At 33.4% G+C, this 10,391-nt stretch overlaps 1 protein-coding gene across 1 annotated transcript in view; it reads right to left on the minus strand.

Moving 5' to 3' along the window:
* LOC115239086 (torso-like protein) overlaps window positions 1-7,709 on the minus strand; it is a 19,577-nt gene extending 11,868 nt beyond the window's left edge. Inside the window, exon 1 of the mRNA XM_029813434.1 lies at window positions 6,910-7,709. The gene's annotated coding sequence lies outside the window, so the exon portion shown is untranslated. The remainder of the gene's footprint in view (window positions 1-6,909) is intronic.
* Window positions 7,710-10,391: the final 2,682 nt, after the last annotated feature.

Raw genomic sequence — 10,391 nt, forward strand, 5'->3', positions numbered from 1 at the left:
TATATATATATATTTAGATTATATATTACTTCCTATGTGAATCGACCACACATATTACGCACTGTTATTATCTTCTTATCTGTATGTTGCAGAACAACTCGTTTCTTACCTCCTCATTTCCCATACAACAAAAACATTATATTTTCTTACGTCTCTGCATGCATTTCCACAAATGTATTTATATTCCTTTTTCGCATGGACGTACTTAATCTTGCCTTTCTCTGTCACTATATACACTAACAAGTAAAAATATTTTCAAACTTATATATTAACCACAATTAAAATTACAATGTTAATTAAGCGCATCGCGAATAAATGTTTTAGGATTTATATTTGTTATTTGTAAGTCTCTGTCTGACAATGAGTCCTTTCTATTTTTTTTATTTTTTTTATATTCCTTTTCTTTAACTATGCTATTTAACTATATCATATTTTATGTAAGGCTTATTAAAATTTTTTATTTTTAAATAATATATTGTCTGCAAGATATTATGCCTGATTACAAATACTCTTTTCTAAGAAATTCTTTCATCTATTATTATCCCAGGAGGAAAATATCACGAGTTTACGCCGCGCCAACGAATCATATACCTTACATAGAATTTCCCGTGACATTTATGCCAGAAGAGGCGACTGCATCTTCGCGTTGCAATGTTCTATCAACCGGCGGAATGCGTCTTCTCAAGCGGTGATTCTGGTTGCGACATAAAATCAGAAGGTAACGAAAAGACCCCGTGCAACATAAAAAATCGTTTGCGAGGATGTGTCATCGATATCACTTTCTATGTGTGTGATATCGATGATATTGATATTGTAAATAAAATTTAATTCTTTTTTTTTTTTTTTTAAAGAAAGAAAAGAATAATTTATATAAATTAAAGACATATATCACTTTTTCATAGTTATACAAATGTAACAAAATGCAATTATATGTAATTATAAATTTAATTATCTGATTAACAGTTGACGAGTTGCTGAAAGAAAGTTCTTAAATCAATCTCTTGTCGTTTCCATAGGTTTATCATATTGCCAGAGCACAAGAATTATATACATAGATTTTTTCTTTAATAATATTACAAAACTCGAAGAATATCTTTGAGACATTAACCTCAAGTTATGAGAAACAATTCACTGTTTGATTCGTCCAGAACGTGAACGCTGACAATGCAGAATACGAAACGATCGGGCATGAATCGACAAGTATTTTCGATGAAGCAAGTCCTAGGATATCGCTTAAATCGAAATTCTCTGTTGTTCCTCAAGAAATGCTACGTTTTGAAGTTCGTTTTACAATATACAATAATGATATAAAATCACAACAGTTTGGACAGAAACGAAAACTCTTGGAAATATATTTTATATATATTTATTTTGATTCTTATAAAATTTGTAAACTCTTCTCATCTATCGCATCATATTAAAAAAAATTAATTATGATATTACTGACAGGTTGTTAAGATAATGTATAATTAATACAATCATGTAATGCAAGTCATCACAAATACTAAAATCATTAGCTCGATTTATGCTTTCTCTTCGTAGAATTCTGTGGCACTCTATAGCCGTGCGACACATTGATAGGAAAATACGATGACGTAGGAAAATCTTTTCAAAGTGAATGAACTGGACTTCAAGAAACTCTTCTGTAGAATATTTCCAGATCTGTCTGTCCATTACTATTGCGATAATGTAAGCTTAGTAATCGCTTTCACCGCAAATATAAACGTTATAAGTATGATTATCGTATTCATTATCTTGACTTTGGTCAGTCAGTGGCAGGAAAAGTACAATGTGCACACAATCGTAGCACGTCACTTTAACATCGTGACAATTCACGCATTATCCCTTATTACTTTCATGATTAATGAGAAAGATCTGTAATCTGCACAACCTGATTCGCGATTTCCTGGTAGATATCTAGTAGCGTATTTGCCTGGAAAGGCGCTAACTGTTTTGCATTTCCTATACAGCAACATACATATATGTCCGCGCGTGTCCTTAACATTAACGTAATGGCAAAATAATTTATTACTGACGTAAAAAACGAATGATAATATTCAAATCTACCGGATTTGAAAACTAATCATTTTTTATTCCCCTGAGACTTTTTAATACTTGAAATAATGTCACACATATTATAGTTTCAGTATAAATTTACCTTTGACGTCCTATCGCAGAATAAACATATCTATTTCTTTGACGAGACTTTTGAATATTTTAATATAATTAGCGATTATATATTGGCGCAGAGCGATTGCGTGCCCAATGCTGCGTAATTAAAATAATGATAAAATCTCGAGACAGACGAAGGCGAGCTGCGCGTTAAAGTCAGTAAGTAAATGTAATCTAAGAATAATCTGTTTCTCAATAACTTGAAAATTTACATGTAGGTATTCTAATCGCGAAGCCTTGTAACACTCATTGTCAGTAGTACTATTATAAGCCTTATTCCTGGTGGAAAATATGGGTAACTGGCATAAGGACGGTCACCAGCTCGTTCGCGCACGTGTGTTATGATACAACCGCGAGTCTAACAGTCGACTTTTTATTCCGGGTCTACTGGCATGATATCGCGTGCTCGGACTCGGTAGAGTGTGAAAGTGCGTGCATGATACGAGTGATAAACGTGGTGAAAACCAACGGCTCTAAATGGCGTAGTCGATCGCGCGCTTTGTGTCCGCGTACAATTCACTCGTCGCACCTGCGAGATGATCGATTAAAGTCTATGAGTAATAAGGTTGCTGATAATAATCGCATATAACAACTCTTCTTAGCAAGCTGACTCAGTCTTGTCATTCGATACTTTGTTACAGCCAAAGACCGATTTGATCTAGATGTTAAAAGAGTTTTGAATGTTAAATTTGTTATTAGAAAAGCACTTAAAAGATTGTTTAAGAATAATTTTATATTTACAAAAAAGAGTAAAGTTTATGAGCAATAGCAATCGTTTTCTAGCGTTTTAATTTCCACTGGTTTAAATCTGATAAAGTGCTGAAATAATATCGTATTTTTAACATTGAGTGAAGTCTATTATTAACGGTGATTATAATTGCGCGATCGTACATGTGAATAAACGCTGTTGACGAAATTCTCGCGCAAGTAGTGAAATACATTCTAATACTAACATAAGTACTCGTTATTTCAGTAATGATGTGTATAATCATAACAAAAAACACGAATAAAAAAAAAGATAGTTAATACGAAATAAAGAAAGGCAAGGATACGTAATATAGTCACCATTAATCTGATCTACGTTATATTTTTTACATTATATTGTGGAATATATCAAACGGAAGATTGTAAGTGCACAATATATGTATAATCGCAAATATGTTAGTTATTTACTTAGCATTATTAAAAATGTGGAAGCTATTAAGAAATAGAAGTTTTAATATTTATTCATCCTTCAGTAAATTTATTAAATTTACATATTCAGTATCCATATCATTCCGTAATATCCTTTTATTATAAAATGGGAAAAAACGAATGACATCACTTATGTTAAAAAATACTTAAGGTAAGTTTGCTATCTTCTTTTTCATAATTTAATAATAACTCATATACTTTTTTTAGCGACATGCAACCTTACGTCTGAAGGTTTTCATCAAGGACTTGGAGAAGCTGTTGTTAATTAACTGTAATCAGGTGAGCAGCATCAATACCATGACCTAAATATTCCTTTAACACTTATATAATGCAAAAAAGGTCAGATTCCTACTGTTTCAAATGGCAGAATAATAATACCGTAAAAAGATAACGCAAAAGAACTGTATATTTAAAAATAATCATATTTTCTAATGATAAAATATATATTGAAAATACATAATACTCTATTATATCTTTTTTGAATTATCAGTTACGCTATGATTTACGTTATCTACGATAATCTACATATTAATTTCCTTGTCCGCGTTCACAATTCCGTGTGATGGAAAGTTCATCGAAATAAAATCATTCCGCGATTGTGTGTGTGCGAAAGATCAGTCTGGACCAGGATCTCGATACAGACCTGATGCAGACCTCGATAGTATAACTGAACTTGCGGTTCAACGATATCAACGATCAGCTCATTTATCAAGAAGAATTGTTTAAAGACACTCGTATTGAATTTATGTAATAAAACGGACAACTAACCACGTGGCAAATCAGCTATTAACACGCAATTCACGTTTACTGTACGCGAGCAAATGAACCATTTGATTCGGCATCATCGAAAGTAGTTCAGTAACTTCCGAAGCGAATCAGGTGCAACAAATCAATCTTTTCCATATACTTTTTTCACATCACTATGTAGATTACTGATTGCAACAAGAGTCGAAAACATAAAGAATTGAAAGTGATTATTGTGTAATTCTAATGGCATATCATTGTATGTCACATAAACACAATGTTTATATATTTGATTATAATGATATAAAATTAATTTTATTCATTTGTCATGCAAATCACGCAATTAACGCAAGACCTGCATTTAACATTAAATGTGCGATGAATATACGAGCAAAATTGCCATATCGCGATTTACGTAATGTTACTTTTTAAAGAAGCTGCCGTTAAATCATAAGCGGTTAATTATACGCATCCATTAATGCATAAGCAACAAATTCTGCTTTGGGTATTCACTCGAATATGCTCACATATAGTATCACAAATCAGAACCCGAGCATTCACATGTGTTCAGCATGTGCAACTACTGAACGATAAGGGGGATATCCCTTCGTCGTAATTGATTGCAATAAAAATCTACGACGCAAAGTTTTTTGCGCGAGTTTATAAATAAAACGCTTAGTAATTCTGTCTGGATCGTTTTATTAGTCTGACGCATAAATGTGTGTATGAAAGCACGCCGTAGCAGACAACCGTACTGCTTTCACATGTTGAAGGTTGTATTCGTAATTAGACAGAGACGCTGCTAATCTGTCTAACATTTTGATTTACTTCTTGATTTCTATGTTCGATACATCGCTCTTTTGAAGTTTTCCACAACGAGTTTGATGAATCTATTGCAATTATCAATACGATGCACGTTCTTGTTACTTGAGATTGTTTGGTAAAAAGCAACTCGATAAAAAGTACTCGACAACTGACCGAAGGTTAATGTTTTCATAGTGCGAGGATATAATGCATTAAAATTCTTTTGAGATCGAAGCAAATCATGCGGATGACTAGGACAAACTTCTTTGGCTCCCTAAGTACAATGAGTCCAAGGCTGCTATGCCGCAATCCAACTTTCTGCCGAGACTGCCTGTCCTCTTCGGTCAGACACTGATTACTAAATATTTTGTGCTTCATTTCTCTTCCAACGTACTTCACGATGAAAAGGTAATACGATTTTTTAGACACCCTTTTATTAATAAAATAATATTATGTAAAAAAATAAAGGTAAAATTGCATACATTGATATTATTTTATCCAAATTTATCACAATAAAAATAAATAGCTACAAATTATAGAAACAATTACGAAATAAACATTACATAATTCGTTTATCAAAAAACATTTATTGTCTATAATTTGCATGTTTTACATTGATTACATGTCTTGATGATATCTCTATAATCAATTATTTTTTCTTGTTTAGAAAAATCATCATTAAAACTTACGCGAGGAAATCTAGTTTCTGTCGACCTAAATTTTATAATGCAAATAGATAGACAGTCATCATTTAAAACATTATAATTTACTGCATCGTGAGACTTCTCCACACATCGCATCATATTGAACTTATCTTTATTAAACCCCCGCAATAATTTCGAAGCGGAAAGTCATAATATAGCTAAGTACAATCATTTAAATCAGAGATAATTTGCATTTTTAACATTTTATAAACCTTTTTTCATAACTATATAATTAAATTATTTGTACTTTTATTTTTTAATATGTCACATCGATACATTTTTATATTTTGTGTATATCATAAAAATATATATGTATATGTATCGAACAAATTTCATTAGGTTTTAGTGATTTGTGATTGCATAATCACAAATATACGAGCAAGCTGCTCATCGACCGTCGAAACAAACGGAGCGGAGTAAATTGCGATTAGTACAAATAATCCGGATAGAATTTCGATTAATTTTGGAGTGCCATATGAACGTTTAAATGAATGTGATGTTGAATAACGGGTTGGATAAGTTGATACGCAATGTCGAGGCAGAGCAAGTTCGCACGCATAGCCATGCATATTTATTATCAACGATAAGTTTTCTTCCTGCAATCTATTTTACTATACCAGTCCACGGCAAATCGGTTCCACCTCTTAATCTATTGGTGACCGATGCCGGTTTATATATGCCAAATTCTAGACATTCTATCGACGAAATATCGTAATAAATGTTTCAAAATTACTATATTTTTTGCGTGAACTGTTTAATTAATATTATAAAATCCAGTTTCTTTTTAGCAATACGCATCGTCTTATATAATTGTGGCTAAAAAATTCAAAACATATTTTACCAAAATTTATAGATTTAAAACATTTTGGGATTCAGAACCAAGACGTGAATGGAAAATAAAAGTTGATTCGACCACGGGACAAAAAACATTCTTATTTACATAAAGATTGCTTATTTCGCAATTGTCTCTCTATGTAGATAGCCACAATATTATTAAGACAATTGTGACGCAGAGCGGTAATATTTCATCAATATATAATGTAAATAAAACGATTAATTGTACTGTAATTATACAATTCTTATATGATTAATTTATCTTATATAATTAATTTATTCTTTTATACTCTCAACGCAAAAAAAAATGTATATATTCGTTATCGTAACTAATTATTGATTAATAATAAAGCTATTAAATTTCCGCCATAAATTAAAATTGCGATTTTGCAAGCATGTATTTTTCATTTAATAATCTTAACGATTATATCTAAATCGTGATTAATCAGAATCTTACCTAAGCACTTCTAGGTTTCCCCATCTCCAGTCACTTCAACTTTATCCGGAACTTTTTGCAGTAGTTGAATGTCATGCGGTATAACTTGAAGCATCAAGGAACATCATTACTGGTTCTTCAAGCAGTCAGATGTACTTGCAAGTCGAATGGCTTCTCTCTACGATCACTATTGTTCCGACACTCATAATCAATCGACAAGAACATTATTGAATTTTGAAATGAACCGAAAACCGCGTAATGCAATCCCGATCGTTCTATATATAATCGATTTTAGATCATCCGATTAACATATTACGTTACTCACAAAATCAATCAACACGTACGATAGTACACCGATCGATCTATGCCGGGATAAAATCTTGTCGGCAATCTTTCGCGGCTGCATCCATCTCTCGACCTGTCGGTTTTCGGTCGATCGATAACACGAACCGGTCATCGAGCGTTTCCGTTTCTCACTCGCCCCGATTTTCGATGCTTCTCTTTTTATCTCGTGGAAGGCAGATGCCAAAGATTTGCGCGCGGCGACGCGCTAGATCGTAGATCGATCGATCGATCGATCGATTGAATAAACGGATAACCACCGCGTCCGTCCTTAGCTTCGTACGAGCATGTATGCGCCCCGTCGAAGAGGGTTTTCCCAGTCGACGAGAAAAAAAGACACTTTGGCGATCTCGCCGACGATCCGATCGATCGATCTCGAGCGCGATCGACGCGGCGTTCTACTCGGGGGTCTTTCTCGCGCTGGGCCCCCCGATCTGACCGTGGGCACCGAACGTCTGCGACTGCGGCTGAAATCTCGAATCTATTCGCGGCAAGCGAGTAAGGGAGCGAGCGAGCGAGCGAGCGAGCGAGCGCCCGCGAGAGAGCGCATGGCGTGTGCTTCATGCACTATATAGATACGCACGCATCATGTGCGTGTGCGTGCGCCAAATGTGTGCACGCGTGAGTAATCGGCGATGGTGGGGAGCGTTTTACTTCGCTCTGGGTGGTAGATCAGATAAGAAGGATCTCGCTTCCTGCGGGCCTCGCAGACTCCCGGATACTTACTAGTCATCTTCCCAAATTTAATTGACATTGCTTGATAATTTTTGATATTTTGTATGGTTAATAATTGCAAAGCTGTAATTTAAGATAAATTAATTATATAAGAGAAACCATGTATATTATCTTTTTAATATTTATTTTGTTACTTGTCTTATAATTTTTGCTATATGTTTTATTAAAAGAGAAATTTTTAATATTTTTTATTATAACATTAAGAAAAAGAGAACATACTGGGATATAATGTTTTATAACGTCTTGTTACAGTCTCTTCATGTGTAAAGCATTTCGAATAACCTTCACTGAACAAATGGGAGAGCGATGTCAATTATACCCTGTATATGCATGGTAGTGAAGGCGCCGTTCCTAATCCGATTTACATGTCATTTTCCATTTTTGTCTTAGTATAGTTGTGTATCAATTATCTTTACTTAAAAAAAAAAAACTATGCTTAAATATACATGAATGTCCTCTTGCAGTACCAATGCGGAATACTATCAGAATTAAACCAGAAAAAATTATCTTCAAAAATAAAAAATACAAAAGAAGATGAAAGAAAGAAAAAGAGAGAGAAGAAAAATATGAAAAGATTAAAACGCGTATATCGTTAAACAAAAAAAGATCAAATAAAATTAATAAAACACAATAATTATTTATTCATGTATACAAAAATATTTAATTATTTTAATATTCCTGAATGAGTCAATTAATTTTTTAATACGGTATAAATTAACAGATAACATATTTAATAATCGTTTAGCTTAGACTTAATCGACATTTTGCAAGATTTGATAATGGTAATCCGTTTCGTAATGTTTGCACTGATTCGTGTCGTTTCATTACCAACTAACTTCCTTCTTACGATAATGCCTCTTCCTGCCGTTCCTTAACAATAAAGCTTAATTTGCGCTACCTCTAGCGTTCGTTTCCGTTCTCACGTTCATTCGCCAGCAAATAGATTCAATTGTCTTTTCTCTCTAATACCTATGCTAATGCTTAGTCTTATGCAGTCGAGCAGCGAGGAATTTTGGAATACGCTTATCGGCAAACGAGACAATTTTTCGGATCGTCTTCACCGAACGAATGTTTACTTCAGATCCGGTTATTACGTGTTACGTGGAGTATTACATGATCACGAATGTTGTCGGTGAAAGGCATTTAAATTTAGCCTACATCGAGAGTCTCGCAGGACTTGCAATTGTGTCAATGTTTCATTGTGTCGCGAGATGATCCAATCTTAAAGATTCTATTTAATCCGAGTGCGTCCTTCAAAAATTTAGATTCGTCTCATCTATTCGCGAATTACAAATAAGAATTGTATTTAAATCTAATTATTGCGTATATAATTATTATGATAATATGATTTTTTTTTAACATTATTTTATGTTGTAGGAAATATTAAATGTTTTGAATGTAAAAATGAAATTTATCGAGGCGCATACAAACCAGTTCTGATAAATGCGACAGGAATATCCCGTCTAGATAGATCTACATTTTCTAATCGTAAGGAGAAAATATATATAACCGCAACAAAGAATTGGTATCTCTGGGGTTAATAACGCATCGCACGAGTCTGCTCATAATACACTACGTGATCTTCAGATTGCGGTTACCGCTATTTTCCGCCTGGTATATAAACTGAACCGCAGAAGCCGCGTTTATGGTAAGGTATTCCCTTCCAGCGATCCTCCACATTATACTTATATCTTGTAAAACATCGAACAGACTTACTGAATTACTAGTTTAAGACGTTTCTTGTCCATTGCGAGAGAAATGACCAGTCACAGAAACCAGGCAAGGGTGAAGGTCACGGATACCACGTTCTGAACGTATACGTGTACATGTACATGTACATGTACACATTCCTGAGCACGTTTGCGTACCTTACTCAAGAACTTGTAACATATAAAATGCTGTGCAAGATATTACAAGTTCATCGTCTTTTTTATATGTATAGACTTTTCCACATTCTTGAAATTGACTTCTGTCGAAAGAGATATCATTAATAATTCTTAGAAAATTATAAACAATTAAAAATTGGAAACTTTACACAACTTTAGCTTCAGAGATATAGATACGATAAAATCTTATCATAAATGATTTTTACGTTAATTTGTTTAAACATTAGTTTACATATTGATTAGAGTAAGAAACACATTATGTATTGGATATTAAAAATATATTGTAATAAAATTAATAGTGAACAATCTCAAGTTTTACTAAATGTAAGCTAAATTATGATTATTTTGATTTTTCGAATATTGTTTTTCGCTCATGATAATCTAGTGTAAAAAATGTAATAAACCACTATTTGGCTTTCTTGCGTTCGCGCAAGATAAATGCATTTCAAGATTTTGCAGCTGCGACCGCCACAAAACGATGCGGTAATTACGAGTCACAATAGCGAGGAAATGAGTGTGAAAAGGTCGTGTAACGGACTG

Source organism: Formica exsecta, unplaced genomic scaffold (genome assembly GCF_003651465.1).
Source record: "Formica exsecta isolate Colony F162 unplaced genomic scaffold, ASM365146v1 scaffold116, whole genome shotgun sequence".
Lineage (NCBI taxonomy): Eukaryota > Metazoa > Arthropoda > Insecta > Hymenoptera > Formicidae > Formica > Formica exsecta.